At 37.8% G+C, this 19,034-nt stretch overlaps 1 protein-coding gene across 1 annotated transcript in view; it reads right to left on the bottom strand.

The window, feature by feature from the left end:
• Window positions 1-19,034, bottom strand: part of Arp3 (Actin-related protein 3) — a 92,530-nt gene that overhangs the window by 3,305 nt on the left and 70,191 nt on the right. The gene's annotated exons all lie outside the window — the stretch shown is intronic.

Here is a 19,034-nt window from a genome sequence, read left to right as displayed (position 1 = left end):
TTATTGCAGTGCAGACCTTTTTCTTACATACTTACAATGTTTTGGTGTTTTTAATAAAACACCAAAACATCGTAAGCATATAAGATAAAAAGGTCTGCACTGCAATAATAGTTCTTAATAAAAATTTTTATAATAGAGATAAGAGCATGTTCGGATTTTATGCATCAATCAAGAAGGAGGAAGTTCAACTGCTGGAGTTTGGTTACATTTAAAGTGTCACGAGTCTATTAGTTTTAACCAGATATGGTGATCAGTGATTATTTATGAAAACCTCACTCAGATCAAATAATTTTTTTTGGCAAGCAAATCAACGGCTTATGTCTTTAACAGTACAGGCAGTCCACGGTTAATGGCGATCCAGTTTTATGGCGCTTATCTAGCAGCGAAAATTGTCAATTTTCGGCGCTGAAAATCGCCGATTTCCGCTTATTGGCACCAATACATACCTAACAGAGGTGCTGATAACCGAAAATCGGCACTTTTCGGCACCGATAAGCCTGAAAATCGCCGATTTTCGGTTATCATCACACCCCCAGAACGCAACCCCCGCCAATAACCGAGGACTGCCTGTATTCCAATTTCTATTAGATCACAGTGTAAGAGCAAGGGTGGTTCACCACTCTTAGGTTTACTTAGAGAGGACTTAACCATACAAGCTCTAGTGCACATTGTGTCTTTCATTATAAACTGATACAAAAAAGTCTTTAAGGTGCAGTAGATCCATTTATTTGACTCCCATCACCAATTACTGTACGTGTATTGGTCGAACTACTGCTAAACAGTAATATTAGGGTTAGCTTGTCAGCACATTTTTACTTCTGATTTTTAGATAAGCTGCACAAGCTTTCCAACTGAGGTGTCCATCAAAGATTAAGCCTTGGAATTTTAGTTTGGCTTATGTGTATTAGGTTGCTTTTCAACTTTCATTCAATTTCATCATCTTAACCTTTGTTTTATAGAGAATTGGAAGTTGAAGTCAAAGAAAATCATCCATATACAGAGGTTACCAGGAAGTTTTAATTCCAATATCAGAAAGGTTTTATTTTTATCTGTTTTGGCTAACTTTCTTTTCATTTTTATACTAGACAATTATTTAGATTTGTGCACACGTTTCAACAGGTTCTCTGAATGTGGTTCAAGTTTAAAGAGGAAACCTGGTCTTTTATGTATGTCTTTTTGTAAGAGATTTTTTCATGGATAAGTATCTTATCTTTCAACCAACTACAATTTAGTACCTTTTGCTGAGATTTGTGTCCTTATCCCTCCAGCAATAGAACATAATTTCCTTGGAAGATGCATAACAAGCAAACATGTATCTATTCATGTCACTGTACTATATTTTTTATTGTTATTTGTCCTCAAACTTGTGAGAATTCCACTATATCACAAATTATAATGAACTGCCAGTAAACACAATCACCACAGAACATAAAAGATATTGATAGTAAGGACAGATACTGGTAATTTTATATTATTACAGGCAGTCCTTGGTTAACGGTGGGGCTCTGTTCCCGACAGCGTGACGATAACTGAAAATCAGCAATAATGGCACCGATCCCTGATTACTGGCGCTGCCAGTAAGTGGGGACTGGTGCCAATAAGCGGGGATCAGCGCCAATAACCGGAGATCAGTGCATATCGGTGCCAAAAATCCAGTTATCGTCGCTAGACAAGTGCCATAAAACCAGATCGCCGATAACCAAGGCCATAATAACGGGGCTGCCTGTATTTTATTTTATGACTAAGTATAACCCAGTGAGTTTTAATTAAAATTTATAAAAATTATGACATATGAAAAGAAAATATTTTTTGTTAAATTACGTTAAAATGAAATTTGGGAAACACTTCTATAAGGTGTCGAGTTCATTTATGGTACAGGAAGGCATACCACAGCACTGAAACTACCTCATGCCAGCATATAAGGTGCAGGGTGATATTCTGGGACTTTTTATATAAAGCATGAATTATAAGCCCAAAATATGGTATATAAAAATTACTTTCATGCATAAGCAGCATACCTTGGAGCATAGGTCAAAAGAAGATTTTGTTTCAGTAATATGTAACCTGGTTTCCAAAAAAATACTTTTGTTTCAGTGCCTTAATGTTACCATTTTCTGATTATATAATTGTTTGATAAAAATGTGTTGTTTCAGCAACTGTAAAATATATTTTGTAATGTTAATTGTAATTAATTTAAAAAAGGTCCGCTGAACAATCTAAAACTTGTAAAGAGACTACCATGTAAAAAAATCTCACAATAGTTCTAAGATCCACTGGTCTAAATTATGCAATATACACAGATGGGTCCAAACCCCCTGTTGGTAGGGACCTACTGCAATACTATATCCAGTTTACCTCTCAATTCTGGCCAAGGTTTTCAATTTTTTGTAGTGGATTTTATCCCATGAATTTGATCTTATGTGCTGCTGCTCATCAAGGATCAGTCCTAAACCCATTTTATTTTACCATAATAACAAAGGAAGCTACAAGGAGTGCAGTAAGGGAGTTCCTCAGAGCTGCTATATGCAGATGACATTGTGTTAATGGCAGAATCAGATGGGAAATTCAACTGGTGTTTGAATGCAAAAGCAGAGAGGAAAGAGATGGCTGAAAATCAACATAAGCAAAACAAAGTTTATAGTGACAGGAAAGAATGCAGAGAAGTAAAAAGTGATTGTTTGACAACTGTTAAAAAGGTATAACATTATCAAATAGAGCTGAAACTTAATGTATGTATAAGGTATGTACAGGCAGTCCCCGGGGTTACCTCAAGTTCAGGTTATGTCATTCCGGGCTTATGGGGCTTGCCTCATGGCGTCGTTAACCCTGATTTTTCAGCACCGTAAGTGAATTTACAGCACTGTTACCCACTTTACAATGCCGTTACCTGGGCCTACGGCGCTGTAAGCGCAATTTATTCCCATTATAATTATGATGCTTCAGGTTACGCGATTTTCAGCTTACGGCACACTGCCAGGGGCGGAACCCCTGCCATAAACTGGGGACTGCCTGTATTACTCTATACAACAAAGACATGGGCACTGACAAAGAAAATGGTGTGGCTACATAATGCTAAGATACACACCTACAGTGCAATGGAAATATTGCATTACAAATGAGAAAGTTGCTGTGAAATGTCTTCTGGTACCTAGTGACTTGGAAAGATACAAAGATGATTTGGATCTGATGCAAAGGGCTGAGGAAAAGTCAGTCAGAAGAGTAGTACTGCAGGTATGGAAGCAGTAGGAAGAAGAAATCAAGGGAAAAGGACATAGATGAAAACCTTACCATACTGTGGAAGGAAGTCATTTAAAATTTAACTACATAAAGGGACATCCTGTCATTAAAATGTTGATGAAAACATTATCCTGATTGTTGCACTGTGATTGTTTTTTGCTGAGGAACTGCTATATCTCCAAGTCATGGATGCTGTTATACCCTAATCTCAATGATTCCAGTATGATAAGCATCTCATGATTTTAAGTCTGATTCTATGCCTAGGATTTCTTTAAGGTTTGAAAAACAATTAACTAGGTTTTAGTGGATACTTTTATCAACTGTTCCAATATTCTCTATAGCATGCCATACATTTCTCACATGGGACATAAACTTCCTAAATGCTCTCTACAACTGTTCAAAATGTTGTTAAAATGGCATTCATGGGCACAAGAGTAGCTATACTGGATTTAATGCTTCTTTGGGGTGGGATATCTATACCACACCCACTTTTACTACCATTCATCATAATTTAAAGGGAAATTTTGCTCTGCTCCATAGTCATGATTTTATTTTCATTAAGGATTGACTCCAGATGGGTCCTACCAACGGCAATCAACCTGAACCTACAATTAAACTTCAGTGTCTTAGGGGCCAATAGTACATCAAAGCTGGATAATTATGTTGTGAGTTATCAAAATTGTATTAAATGGCATGTAGGATTTGTCAATATCAATCATGACAGGACAAAAGGTAAAAAGAAGGTAAAAGATAAGACAGCACTGTAAGTTTAGCTAGAGCAAAGCAACTACAGTGATACCTCACTACTCACTGGCTTCAAAAATCGTTGAATTTGGTACTCAACACATTTTGACAAGAAAAAGCTGTCTTGGTACTCATCGTTTGGTTGATGCTCAATATGCAAGCTAATACATGTTTGTCTTGAGACACCATGACACATTTCCTCTTCCACACCAAACAAAGAGTAAAGCATTTGTCACAGAGTAGCTCTCAGTCAGTGCAGGATCCGTCTCAATCCATTATAACCTTTTTGGTAAGTTTTTTTGCATTTTCATACTATTTTTGTGCATACTCTACATCGTGGCTCTGGGGTGAGTCTCATTTTCAGAAGAATATCCTAGGCTAGGTTTACTATGCCTATCACATTTTTGGACAGTTCCATTGATAATGAACATTACATCTCAAGTTAGTGTTTCCAAAAAGCAAACAATCGGTGAACTAAATGCAAATCGTCATACATTTAAGCAGGTTTACCAAACTTATGGCCTGTCAAATAATTAATTACTATCACAGTACTTATAATTAAAACCACTTACTGCACCAAGCAAAACACTGGCACAAAGAGCAGCCAGCACTAACATAAATATCCAAGTTGCCAGTGTTAAGTTACCGTAATGATCATACATTTAATAAGAGTTGCATTACACTGACTTAATAAAAATTTGCCAGTTGTCAGTGGTGACTTCCATAAGTAAACATAAAGTGAACTTCATTAATATTTCACCCAAGGGACGAGAAGGTCTTAAGAAAGTACATATAACACTGAATTTAAGCTGCAGCTGAATAAAAAATGAATGATGGGCAAAATGTTTTGCAATAGGCAAAATCAACATCCGGAACTGACGAATCAGTACTTTGCTTAATTTTAAATTTACTGCATATACATATTCAACGCCCAGGGATTCGCAGGGGATGCGTAACACTAGCCCTTGCGAAGCTCAAATCCGCAAATACTTAAAAACCCTTTAAAAATGCATATAACTGCCTATTTTGATAGTTCAAAACACCAAAAATGCTTATACCTAAATATTTTAATAGTTTTATCATAAAAAGTGCATTTAACCCTTAAACGCCTACTGGACGTATCATACGTCGACTAAAATTGTCTGTTGGGTGTCAAGTGGACATACCGTAAGTCGACTACAAAAAATTTCAACCTTCGGTCAACTTTGACTCGACCGAAATGGTCGAAAAACGCAATTGTAAGCTAAAACTCTTACATTCTAGTAATATTCAATCATGTACCCTCATTTTGCAACAAATTGGAAGTCTCTAGCACAATATTTCGATTTATGGTGAATTTTTGAAAAACTTTTTCCTTACGACCGCGCGGTAACTCAGCCGAAAATTTCAGAAATTCTTTCGTCATTTTGTCGTAATTTTTGCACTGTTTTATATTAGCCGTTACATAAAGTTTTATATATGAAAATGTGTGCAATTTCGTGTAAAATACAGCAAAATACAACCCATGGTTGTAGCTTTTATCAGTTTGGAAATATTTTCATATAAACCACGATAACTGCCAAAATTTCAACCTTCGGTCAACTTTGACTCGACCGAAATGGTCAAAAAACGCAATTGCAAGCTAAAACTCTTACATTCTAGTAATATTCAATCATTTACCTTCATTTTGCAACAAATTGGAAGTCTCTAGCACAATATTTCGATTTATGGTGAATTTTTGAAAAAACTTTTCCTTACGTCTGCGCCAGAAATTCTTTAAATCACGTTGTCGTAATGTTTGCACCGTTTTATATTAGTCGTTACATAAAGTTTTATATATGAAAATGTGTGCAATTTCATGTAGAATACAACAGAAAATAACTCATGGTTGTAGCAATTATCAGTTTTGAAATATTTTCATATAAATCACGATAACTGCCAAAATTTCAACCTTCGGTCAACTTTAACTCCACCGAAATGGTAAAAAAATGCAATTATAAGCTAAAACTCTTACATTCTAGTAATATTCAATCATGTACCTTCATTTTGCAACAAACTGGAAGCCTCTAGCACAATATTTTGATTTATAGTGAATTTCTGAAAAAAAACTTTTTCCTTACGTCTCGCACGGTAACTCGGCCGAACATCTCAGAAATTCTTTTCGTCACGTTGTCGTAATGTTTGCATCGTTTTACATTAGTCGTTACATAAACTTTTATATATGAAAATGTGCGCAATTTCATGTAGAATACAACAGCAAATAGCTCATGGTTGTAGCTTTATCAGTTTTGAAATATTTTCACATGAATCACGATAACTGCCAAAATTTCAACCTTCGGTCAACTTTAACTTGGCGAAATGGTCAAAAACGCAATTGTAAGCTAAAACTCTTACATTCTAGTAATATTCAATCATTTACCTTCATTTTGCAATAAATTGGAAGTCTCTAGCACAATATTTCGATTTATGGTGAATTTTTGAAAAAACATTTTCCTTACGTCCGCTGTAACTCGGCCTAACATCTCAAAAATTCTTTCGTCACGTTGTCGTAATATTTGCAATGTTTTATATTAGTCGTTACATAAAGTTTTATATATGGAAATGTGCGAAATTTCATGTACAATACAAGCGAAAATAACTCATGGTTGTAGCTTTTATCAGTTTTGAAATATTTTCATATAAATCACGATAAATAGAAAAAATTTGACTTTCGGTCAACTTTAACTCGACCGAAATGGTCGAAAACTGCAATTGTAAGCTAAAGCACTTACAGTCTAGTAATATTCAATCAATTAGCTTCATTTTTCAACAAACGGGAAGTCTCTAGCACAATATTTCGATTTATGGTGAATTTTTGAAAAAAACATTTTTTTACGTCCTCGCATTATGAATTCATGCATCATTTTGTGATAATATTTTCTCTGTGTTGCTTTGATCGTTTTACAATTTGTTATATACCAAAATCATCGCAATTTAGTGTACAATACAAAGAAAAAAAAATAACCCGTTAGCTCTAACCGTTTTGCTCACAGCGCGATTTGTATAAAATTATATATGAAAATTTTTTTTTGCGCTGTCATATATTTCAATATTTATATATGATAATGATATTTTTTTCATTTCTGATGGTTGCATACTAAACTTCAGGCAATGACAAAAAAAGGAGCCACAAATGAACTCTTAATCTTAAAAACTAAGCGTGCTGTGATTTTTTTTAAAAACTTTTTCCGCTTCGCGCTTAGCTCCCTAACGCCGCCGCATACTGGGAGACGTTTTTGTAAATAAGAGGCTCGGCGTTTAAGGGTTAATCACAAAAATTATATGAAAATACAGTAATTTGTGAATATTTCTCTATGAAAAATACCGCAAATAGGCGAATTTTCCGTAAGTACCTGTACTGTATATATGTGTTCCACAGAGAAATCCACAAATCCGGAACCGCGAATAGTTGCGGGTCCACTGTAAATAAAGGTAAGATGCAGTTTTAACCCCGCTTTGATAATTTACAAAAAATATACCTCCTATTAACGTCTTATTTAACTGTATACACTAATAGCAATGTTTTTAAAATATAATCAACAGTTTTTTTAGAATAAAAACATTACCAGAACGCAAATGGCGCATGATGGCACTGTTCATGTTTTATAATATGATAACTATGGCAATACACAAAATTTAAATGTGTTAAATAAAACATCAGTTTTATTAGAATTAACATTACTCGACGAACAACTGTACTATTTGACTTTTGCAAATGATTACTATAGGCATAACTACTGTAATCAGGGCCAACAGTTCATACACATTTTGTACCTTGAGTACGATGCGTTATCCTAAAATCTGATTAAAAATTGTTTAGGATAGTTGCATGATACAAGAGTACAGTATATAGAGTTAAACATATGAATGTTCACAATAAGTGGAACTATAAACAGCATTAAATTTCATCAATCTTACACCTATGACGAGACACTATCATCCATGAAAAAAATTGGTTTTTAGAATATCGGATAAGGGATTGTAAACCTGGGGTGAAAATAGAGATAGAGAGAGAGACTGATTTTTCTGTGGAGTTCTACATGACACGATTATAGTCACCATCATGAAAAAATAATGATTTTTATGATTGAAATCAATCTTTTAGGTACTTACCCTCTATCATTTAGCTTTATCTGCAACTGCTTGGCACAGGTTCGACAAGTGTTAAAACTGACACAATCGTTAACCCTTAAACGCCGACTGGACGTATCGTACGTCGACTAAAATTGTCTGTTGGGTGCCGAGTGGACGTACAGTACGTCGAGTACAAAAAATTTCAACCTTCGGTCAACTTTGACTCGACCGAAATGGTCGAAAAACGCAATTGTAAGCTAAAACTCTTACATTCTAGTAATATTCAATCACTTACCTTCATTTTGCAACAAATTGGAAGTCTCTAGCACAATATTTTGATTTATAGTGAATTTTTGAAAAAACTTTTCCCTTACGTCCGCGCGCGGTAACTCTGCCAAACATCTCAGAAATTCTTTCGTCACTTTGTCGTAATGTTTGCACCGGTTTATATTAGTCGTTACATAACGTTTTATATATGGAAATGTGTGCAATTTCATGTAGAATACAACAAAAAATAACTCATGGTTGTAGCTTTTATCAGTTTTGAAATATTTCCATATAAATCACGATAAGTGCCAAAATTTCAACCTTCGGTCAACTTTAACTCGACCGAAATGGTCGAAAAACGCAATTGTAAGCTAAAACTCTTACATTCTAGTAATATTCAATCATGTACCTTCATTTTGCAACAAACTGGAAGTCTGTAGCACAATATTTCGATTTATGGTGAATTTTTGAAAAAAAAAAAAAAACTTTCCTTACGTCTGCGCGTGGTAACTCGGCCGAACATCTCAGAAATTCTTTCGTCACTTTGTCGTAATTTTTGCATCGTTTTATATTAGTCGTTACATAAAGTTTTATATATGGAAATGTGTGCAATTTCATGTAGAATACAACAGAAAATAACTCATGGTTGTATCTTTTATCAGTTTTGAAATATTTTCAAATAAATCATAACTGCCAAAATTTCAACCTTCAGTCAACTTTAACTCGACCGAAATGATCGAAAAATGCAATTGTAAGCTAAAACTCTTACATTCTAGTAATATTCAATCATGTACCTTCATTTTGCCACAAACTGGAAGTCTCTAGCACACTATTTCGATTTATGGTGAATTTTTGAAAAAAACTTTTTCCTTACGTCCGCGCGGTAACTCGGCCTAACATCTCAGAAATTCTTTTGTCACTTTGTCGTAATGTTTGCACCGTTTTATTTTAGTCATTACATAAAGTTTTATATATGGAAATGTGCGCAATTTCATGTAAAATACGACAAATAATAACCCATGGTTGTAGCTTTTATCAATTTTGAAATATTTTCATATAAATCACAATAAATAGAAAAAATTCTACTTTCGGTCAACTTTAACTTGACCGAAATGGTCGAAAACTGCAATTGTAAGCTAAAACACTTACAGTCTGGTAATATTCAATCAATTACCTTCATTTTGCAACAAACGGGAAGTCTCTAGTACAATATTTCGATTTATGGTGAATTTTTGAAAAAACAAATTTTTTATGTCCACGCGTTACAAATTCAGGCATCATTTTGTGATAATATTTTCTCTGTGTTGCTCTGATCGTTTTACAATTTGTTATATACCAAAATCATTGCAATTTAGTGTATAATACAAAGAAAAAAAATAACTCGTTAGCTTTAACCGTTTTGCTCACAGCGCGATTTGTATACAATTATATATGAAATTTTTTTTTTGCACTGTCATAAATTTCAATATTTATATATGATAATTATATTTTTTTCATTTCTGATGGTTGCATACTAAACTTCAGGCAATGAAAAAAAAAGGAGCAAAAAATGAACTCTTAATCTTAAAAACTAAGCGTGCTGTGATTTTTTGAAAACTTTTTTTCCGATTCGGTGCTAACTCCCGAACGCCGCCGGCATACGACAGACACTTTTGTAAATAGAGGCTCGGCGTTAAAGGGTTAACGAATGCTCCCAACAGTTACCCCCCCTCCCACCCTTTGTAGGGTTAGGGTAAAACGGCGAATGCTTCAGTTGCCCATTCTACTCTTAATCTCTTAAAAGGGGAGCGGGGGGGGTTTCAGTGATAGAGGGTCTGATTTTATCATAAAAATCATTATTTTTGAGGTGAAACTTACCCTCTTATCATTTAGCTGGCTCCAACATTGTGTGCTGGAGGTGGGCAAGAGATTCCCTATAACTGAATTATTAGATATAAATATCCTCAATGCTGCTTACCTGATGAATATGATCACATGGCAAGTACTTGTCGGATGAGGATCTTCACCAAGCGAGGTCCTCTATCTTAGGAGGTGGAACATGAGCCCCAAATGTAGCCATTGGTTCAAGATGTGCAATGCAGAATGGCAATTTATTGGCCCCTGTGCCTCAGGCCTGCAGAGCTGACAGGAGCTACAACCACAACAAAACTATGATCCTTCAAGAGTTACCACCTACCTGAGTTGCTGTGGTACCTCACACCCAAAAACAACAAGCCCAAATTGGAAGAAAGTGGTACTCAATCAGCTAAAAAAAAAAAGACTTTGTCCTTGTCCAAGAACAAACAAAGGAAGGACAACTAAAGTATAAAAAATAATCCAAATCAAGTGGAGTAAAGTACTGTGTATGAACTCATCACATACAGTTCCCCTTTACCCAAGGAGGAGGTAGCTAGAGAGAACCTTTATCTGTTTGTGACACAAAGCGAAGACTAGGAGATAATCTCCCCTGTTGAAGCCAAATGTCCTAGCACACAGCAGTCTTCATACTGGATTTCTAAGTCCCTCAAGTAATTGGAAGCGAATACAGAGCTACACCTCCACTGTGCTGCCAAGACTAGACAGTCTAGAGAAAGGTGCTGGTGAAAACTAATACAGTATATGTAGCCACTGCTCTGACATCATGTGGTTTCACCTTCAAAAGGGGACAATCCTCTGTAGAGAATGCATGGTGTGCCTCCAGATTTAAGGATTTAATAAAGAAAGCAATGGCATTTTTAGACATAGGTACCTCAGGCTTCCTGACCAAACAAAATAGGTTCCTACACTACTTCCTTACAGGTTTCAGATGGGACGTATAATACTTCAGAGCCCTAACAGGGTATAAAACCAGCTCTCCTTCCTCAGGAGTTAGTTTCCAGCAAAGGGATAAAGAAAACTCTACAGAGAGCTTTGGCCTTAAACATCGTTCTTGGCACAAAAGGAAGCCAGAAACAATAATTCTACTCCAGTACATGAAAACCCTACACTACTAATGCTGATATTGCTTGTAATTCACTTATTCTTTTGGTCAAAGTCAAAGCCACCAGAAAGAAGGTTTTCAAAGAAAAGAGCCTTGAAAGAAGCCTCTCTCAGGGGCTCAAAAGGAGGGCCTCTAAGGTGTTATAAGACAATATCTAGGTTCCATAAAAGAGGTTTCTGAAGAACCTTCGGCATTTCCAGTTGAAAAGAGTGTACAGCTTCACCTAGGTCAACATCCTTAGGAATATCCAATCCAGTATGCCTTAAAACAGAAGCCACCATGGATTTTTAGCCTTTGATGGAGGCAACAGACAAACCTTAAAATATCTTAAGGACCTGGACTTGCACCATGATCTATATAGTTCCCACTGTTTCTGATATATTAATGGACTTTCTCCTTGCAGCGAGGATAAAGTCCCTAGACGACTCTGAAAAGCCTCTAGCTCTGAGGAGCTCGTTAACAGTTTCCAAGCGGTTAGACGAAGCATGTTGATGTTTCCGTGTAGCCTCCCTGTCCGTTGAAGTAGATTTTTCCAAAAAGGTTACTGTCTGGGAACTTCTATTTACATTTCTAGAAGGCCTGTGAACCAATGTCTCCTCGGCCACCAAGGCACGATTAGAATCATGGTGGTGTTCCGGAACTCTCTCAATTTCTTGACCACTTCCTTCAACAGTGGAAATTGAGGGAAAGCATACAAGAATAGTATGTTTTCCCAGTCTACTGCCCAGGCTTGAGGATCCGGAACTGATGAGACATGAAACTGGACATGATGACTCAACTTTGTTGCCAAGAGATTGATGGGAGGTTGGCTGAACTCTTTCCAAATTGCCTCGCACACAGTCGGGTTTAACGTCTATTTGTGGGAGAGTACCTGTCCCGGACAACTTAGCATGTCTGCCAGAACATTCAATCAACCAGGTACAAACTGGGGCAAATCCATGGTAATGGTTACTAACGTTTCTGATTTTGCGCCCCCTTGTCTTCTTAGGTACGACAGAGACGTTGAGTTATCCGAAAAGACAGAAATTACTTTGTTGGTCACTACCCTTTCCAGCTTCTGCAGCATAGCCAACAACTCCTTGCAGTTTATGTGCAGATTCTTCTCAACATTGGACCATACTCCGGAAGCGACCTGATTCCCCATAACTATGTATACCCCAGCCCTTGTCTGAGGCATCCAAATACAGTGAGATGTCTGGGCTCAGGGACTCTAGAGACTTCCCAGCAAGCAGTATCTCTACGGACATCCACCAATGAAGGTAAGGGAACAGAACTGGGTTCCAGGGCAATATCTCATGGATTGGCTGTGACACTCTCTGCCAGTGCCTCCTTAAGTGCAAGTGAAAAAGTCTCATCAGTAGTCGAGCACCTGGGATTAACTTCTCCAGAGAAGACACGTGGCCTAACAGAGACAGCAGCATTTGGCTGGCATGCTTCCTGAGGTGGCGAATTCGCTTGCGATCGACAAGATTGTCTACTCAAGAAAAGAACAGAATCTATCACCATCCCAGGTAGGTCACTCTTTGAAATGGTTCCAGTGAAGACTTTGCTACATTTATCAGTAACCTAGGGCTTTCACTCACCCCAGAACCAGCTCTCATGCCCTCAGGCAATCCTCCCTGGACTTTGTGATGATTATCCAATCGTCCAGTATCTTTACTCCTAGTACAGTAAACCCCTGTATTCGCAGGGGATGCGTACCGTGATTACATGTTACTTTTATAAGTTAGTCATTATTTTATTTTTATTTTCTGTGTTAGTGAAATGGTATGGAAGTTACAAAAAATGTATAAAAAGCACGTTTAATTTTATAAGATGTTTTTATAGCAAAGCATTCTTTATGTTTAAAAAATATCTGTTCTTGTTGTGACGTCATAGTAAGTGACGTCATAGGACGAAAATGGTGGGAGGGAGCAAAATGTAAAACACAGGCGGTTGAGTTGAACAGATTGTAGTATGGTAGAGAGAGCTCTCTGAAGGTTAGGTCGGTAATTTTGGTTTGTAAGTCTGTTTTGTGGTTTTTGTTGTTGTAAGCTGGTTTGTATAGTGAAAGAACAACAACATGAACAGGTGGGTGGATCGCATAATTGAAGCATTTTCGGAAGGGTTAGGCTAGGAAAATTTTCATACCTCACCCCCCTGCGAATAGCTAAAATCCACGAATACTTAAAACCCCTCTAAAAACACTTAGAACTGCCTATTTTGATGGTTTAAACACAAGAAAAACCCTCTAAAAATGCTTATACCCGAGTATTTTACAGGTATTGCCCTACTTACGATGGGGTTAGGTTCCACAAAACCCATCGTTTGTTGAAAAAATCGTAACTCGAATATGGCCTAGCCTACACTAGGGTAATCAGTACCATCTATACATATATGGTAGCCTAGCCTACACTACACAGTATCCTCTATACATATATGGTATAGTAATTATTAGTGTCAGCTGATTCTGCAGGTTCAATGCAGATTGACATGATAAGTCAGCATAAAGAGAAATTAAATAACAAACAAGGCCTAGCGAGGCTCCACCTAGCCTACACTTTGGTATATCATATACGGTAGCCTAGCCTACATTGTACTGTATTCTATTTTCACATATTAACACCGTATTATACAAACATCAAAATAACAAATGTGCATCTTTTCCATGGATCTTTTAAAAAGTTATGCTTTACTACACTGTTTCCAATTGTATATAGTCTCATATATATTGCTTTTGCATTACAAACTGCGATCAAATGTTTTGGTTTGGGAATTGATCACGCAGTAAGTTTATTTTGCCGCATTTAACTCAGTTCAGAGCGCTTTTCTTGCTTCTGTTAGTATAAATGAATCTCTAGATACTTTATTTATATGAGACATATATTTTTCATTATATGAAGTGTTTTTAAGTTGAAATATAACTTAAATATGTCTCGTGAAATTAATTTGACCATTTTTTCGTTAATAGATGACGTTGGCGGCTGGCCGTTTGGGGGCATGTTTGTTTTGTGTAAAAAAATCAAGATTCCGTTAGCTATTTTCTCTTGGTTTCATCAACATACTACGATTTCATCAACATACTACGAGCTTTTCGTATTTATCTTTATCGGCATAAAAACAGTTGTAATATGTGTTCTTTCATGACCAGTAGTTTTGATTAAAATACTTTCCAATTTTATTTGCGGTAGAGTTTCATCCATGTTGCCAATGCACAATAATTTATAGTCATTAGTAGCTTGAACATTCTTTTCTCAGCTTCAACTACAATTTGCAGCTTAAATCTTTTCTCCAAAGCGGATAAGGGTATAATGTAAAAGTATATCAGTACTTAACATCATTTTTAAAATAACTGCGGTAATTGTTTAACCGTACAATGGTTGAAATACAAGCAAAACAGTTGTTATTCGATTCGGTTATTAGCAAAACAACAGTTTCTCGTTCGGTTGTTTATGGCTGTACGCATTTTCGCAAGAGTATAAGGTTACTAACAATACTTTTATCATTCTCTTACTTTTTTTTTAACCAGAAGATGGAATAAAGAGATGGAGGAAAAGAAGTTGGTCTATTGTAAGTTAGCTGCTTGATTGTACGCTGTTGCCTGTGCCTGAGCGAAATATAAAAATATTTTCTAAATATTGTCGTACCGGTATTAATTGCTAAACCCCATCGTAAATTCGAATTATAGTAACTCGTGCACTACCTGTATTTACAAACGCACAAAAATTGCAAACGAACACTAACCTATTTTAACTTCCGACACAACGAGAGCAAGTGAGGTCGGCTTATTGAATTAATGTACCTATTCCAGCCTCTCGGGCCAACGTATCAAACACCGTACGCTGCCTGATTGTACACTGTTGCCTGCGCCTGTCACCCGCGAAATTTAAAAATACTTATTTTCAAAATATTGTCGTATCGATTTTATTGCTAACCCCATCGTAAAAGTGAATTATCGAATTATCGTAAGTCGAATTATTTTAACTCAAGCACTACCTGAACTAGTTTTATCACAAAAAGTGCATTTAGTCATGAAAATATGAAAATACAGTAATTAGTGAATATTTCTCAGTGAAAAATACCACGAATGGGCGAATTTTCTGCGAATAATGTGTACTGTATCTACGTTCCACAGAGAAATCCGTGAATACGCGAGTCCGCGAATCATGAGAATGCGAATACAGGGGGTTTACTGTAAGTGAAGCCATTTCGCAAAGAGGGATAAGACCCTGGTGAAAACCTGAGGTGCAGAACTTAGTCCGAACCAAAAGAGCTCAAAACTGCTAAGTCTTTTCCCCAAAGACAAAGCATAGGAACTTTCTTGAACATTGGTGAATGGGGACATGAAAGCACGCATCCTTCATGTCCACCATAAACATCCATGCCTTTTTCTCCAAGGCCACAAAGACCGTGGAGGCTGACTCATGAAAAAGGAGTCAGTTGAACACAAGAGGTTGAGCTTGGATACATCCAAAACAGACCTCCAACCTCCCGTTCCCTTTGGAACTAAGAATATCCTGTTGTAAAAACCTGGTGAAGTAGCTGGTATTTCCTCTATAGCTGCCTTCTCTAACAGAGAAGACTTTCTGGCTCAAAATCCTTCTCTTCTCTGGGTTGCCTGACCAAAAAGCTATGGGCTGGTTTGAAAGAGGTGGCAAACTCCTGAAAGGAATGCAATAGCCTTCCAAAAGTACTTTCACTACCTAAGCGTCTACCCCTAAGCATTCCAACACTTGAGCGAGGAGGCATACCCTGCCCCCAACAGGTACGTGAGGGCTCAAGGAGCTATTCTTTATTAGGTTTATTATTCTTGTTATAAGAGGAGGCAATAAACTTCCCTCCCCTTGCAGAAAGGGATTTGGAACTTTGCTTGTGAAAGGATACTTTCCTCTTCCAGCACTTTGAGAGGAAGACCTAGCCAAGGAGGCAGCATTGCCCAAAGGACATTTAAAAGAAGGAGAGGACAATGCAGGCGACTTCCCTTTAGAAGCTTGGGACTGATGGATAAAAGACCTATTCTCTGTCTTCTCAGTCTCAGAGGCTATAGATGCAGACATTTTTCTTCAACAATCTTCCCAAAAGGATGTGCTGAAATTAAAGACTGTTCACTAAATGGGGAAACTGAAGGAACCAGCAGAGGGCAAAGATGCGCTCTTCAGCGAACTTTAAGGTTGCTCACGACATGGGATAACTCTCCTGTCACATCATGAAACACCTTATCTCGGGAAGCAAAAACCCTAAGGCCTTAACAAAAGAATCCCTGGCCAAAGGAGGAAGACACTAAACAAACTCCCTCAAACAGTGTTCAACTGTGTTGAGAACAATTTCACCGAGGGACATACCTTCGACAGTGCTAGTCAAACTCTTACACATATTCTCAGCCTATGGAATAGAGAAATGCAACCTGCCTGATGGATCAGCACCTTTCTTAGTTGGAAAAAATCATGGACAAAAAAATGCCATCCACTGCTGGATCAGGAGAAAAGGGGAGAAACTTCCCTGTCTGACACTAATGACTTCCTAGCATGAAGGAAGGGAGGCAAAAGAGAGGATCCTTTAGAGATCTTCTTAGGCAAAGCCTTAGCAATAGAGTCAAATCTCCCATGTACAGAATCTGATAGCCTAAAGGAAGGGACAGGAGAATAATCAAACGCCAACTTGGAAGCTCTCAGAGAGAGAGCATTATTAGAATGCTCCACTGAAAAGAAATGAGGATATATATCCAAACACAACTGAACCAGTTCCTTAAAACCTGAAGTGACTGATTATAAGTGTTCCTCTTCCTTATCCAAGGACAAAGTAGGAGAAGGAGAACACTGAGAGAGAGAGCTGGGCCTAAACAAGTCTTTCCTCATCTGTGATAACTGAAGACGCCTCACAACCAAAGGGTCTTTTAAGACCCGGTGCTAGAATTCTACTAAGCCACTCTGGTAAATACTTGAACTGAGAACGGTCTCTCTCAAGATCTGACTGAGAAAATCCGGCTGACACAGTAGGGCGAGAACCCTTTAACCACAGTGACTTACCTTCCAACACAGAAGCAGCACGATCTGTTCCCTTGATGCCACTAAGAACTCGTTCGCTCGCACTTACCTCCTCACTCCTCTTACTATACAAAGACTCATGCATCATAGACACTAAGGCAACAAGCGGACTCGATGAAGCTTCCCACGGCCTAGAATAAGCCTGGAGTGGCCTTGATGAAGATACTTGCGGAAGCTCACACGGACTCAACACTTCCCGTGGCCTCGAATATCTGACACAGTTAGTCTTAGCTTCAGAAAGACAGCCTATAAAAGCCGCAAAAGCATCGGAACGGACATACCTGTGGCCTTGATGAAATCCAAACTTGGACTACTGTCAACAGAAAGGGAGTCTAGGTGCGAGTGCTTACTAAATGCCTAACTAAGGACTCCGGAGTCCTAGAGGCAGCTGAAGGCGCAGTGGCATCGTTCGCTGCCGAACATGATCAGTTACCTGGTTCGGATGAATCGCTATAATAACCTTGTGACAACACATTCAAAAGCAAAGGCCTAGACCTTTCACCCTACCATGAATGTCTAGGTGAACGCAATTTGTGTTTGTCCACCGAGGACCATGAAGCACAGGCAGGGGACAGACGGCACAGTCCATGAACATCCTGGGATGTTAGTCCTTGTCTGGGAACCCCGAAACTACCAGGCCTGTCGGCAGGAGGAGCCGATGGGACAGACAAGGCTTGTCGGCAGGAGGAGCCGATGGGACAGACAAGGCTTGTCGGCAGGAGGAGCCGATGGGACAGACAAGGCTGTGTCTGCGGAGTTGCCAATGGAATGAGGGGACAATGTCCCTGCCAATGGAATGAGGGGACAATGTCCCTGCCAATGCACTAGATACATTACATGCAAAAGATTCAAACTTGTTACATAAAAATTAAATCTGAGATTTTACAGAATCAATGTCAGACTGCACTGAATCTAACTAACTATCCTGAGCTGACTTAGTGGGTGTGGAAGATGTGAATCTACTAGAAGAAGAATCAATAAACCTATCTACCTTTTGATCAGAAGTTAATTCTAAGGAAGACTTAGATGCAAGAATTAGATGCAAGACTAGCTGTTCTCTTTACACTCACTGTAAGTTTCTCCTTCTCTCTTCTAATACAATACTTTACCATCTTTGCTATCTGTTGCAAAGACCATTCCCTGCTATGACCACAACAGCTGTCCGAATCACAAGTTACCCCATGGTGATCAATGCATAATTCATGTGTATTGTACTTCAAAGAAACCAATCTGGTCTTGAAACCACTTACCTTGCAAAATCTAAGAGATTTTGATAAGGAAGACTGAGAAGAAGAATCCATAGTGAAACAATAATCCACAATCTAGACGATCCAATTCAATAACCATGACAACAAACCAAAAATTCAGAACACCTGTCTACACAGCCTTCCTTTTTCACTGACCAGCGTAGAATGAGCAACTGAAACATTTGCCGTTTTACACAAATCTACAAGGGGTGGGGGAGTAATTACTGGGAGCATTTGTTAATGATGGTTTCAATTTTAACACTTGTGGAACCCACACCAAGTAGTTCCAGATAAAGTTAAATGATAAAGAGTACGTTTCACCTAAAAATTAGAGCTACGCTTTATTAACCCTTAAACGCCGAGCCTCTATTTACAAAAACGTCTCCCGTATGCCGGCAGCGTTCGGTGAGTTAGCTCCGAAGTGGAAAAAAGTTTTTTAAAAAATCACAGCACGCTTAGTTTTTA

Source organism: Macrobrachium rosenbergii, chromosome 21 (genome assembly GCF_040412425.1).
Source record: "Macrobrachium rosenbergii isolate ZJJX-2024 chromosome 21, ASM4041242v1, whole genome shotgun sequence".
NCBI lineage: Eukaryota > Metazoa > Arthropoda > Malacostraca > Decapoda > Palaemonidae > Macrobrachium > Macrobrachium rosenbergii.
The sequence above is the reverse complement of the archived record's forward strand: the minus strand, read 5'-3'. Positions and strand labels throughout refer to the sequence as shown.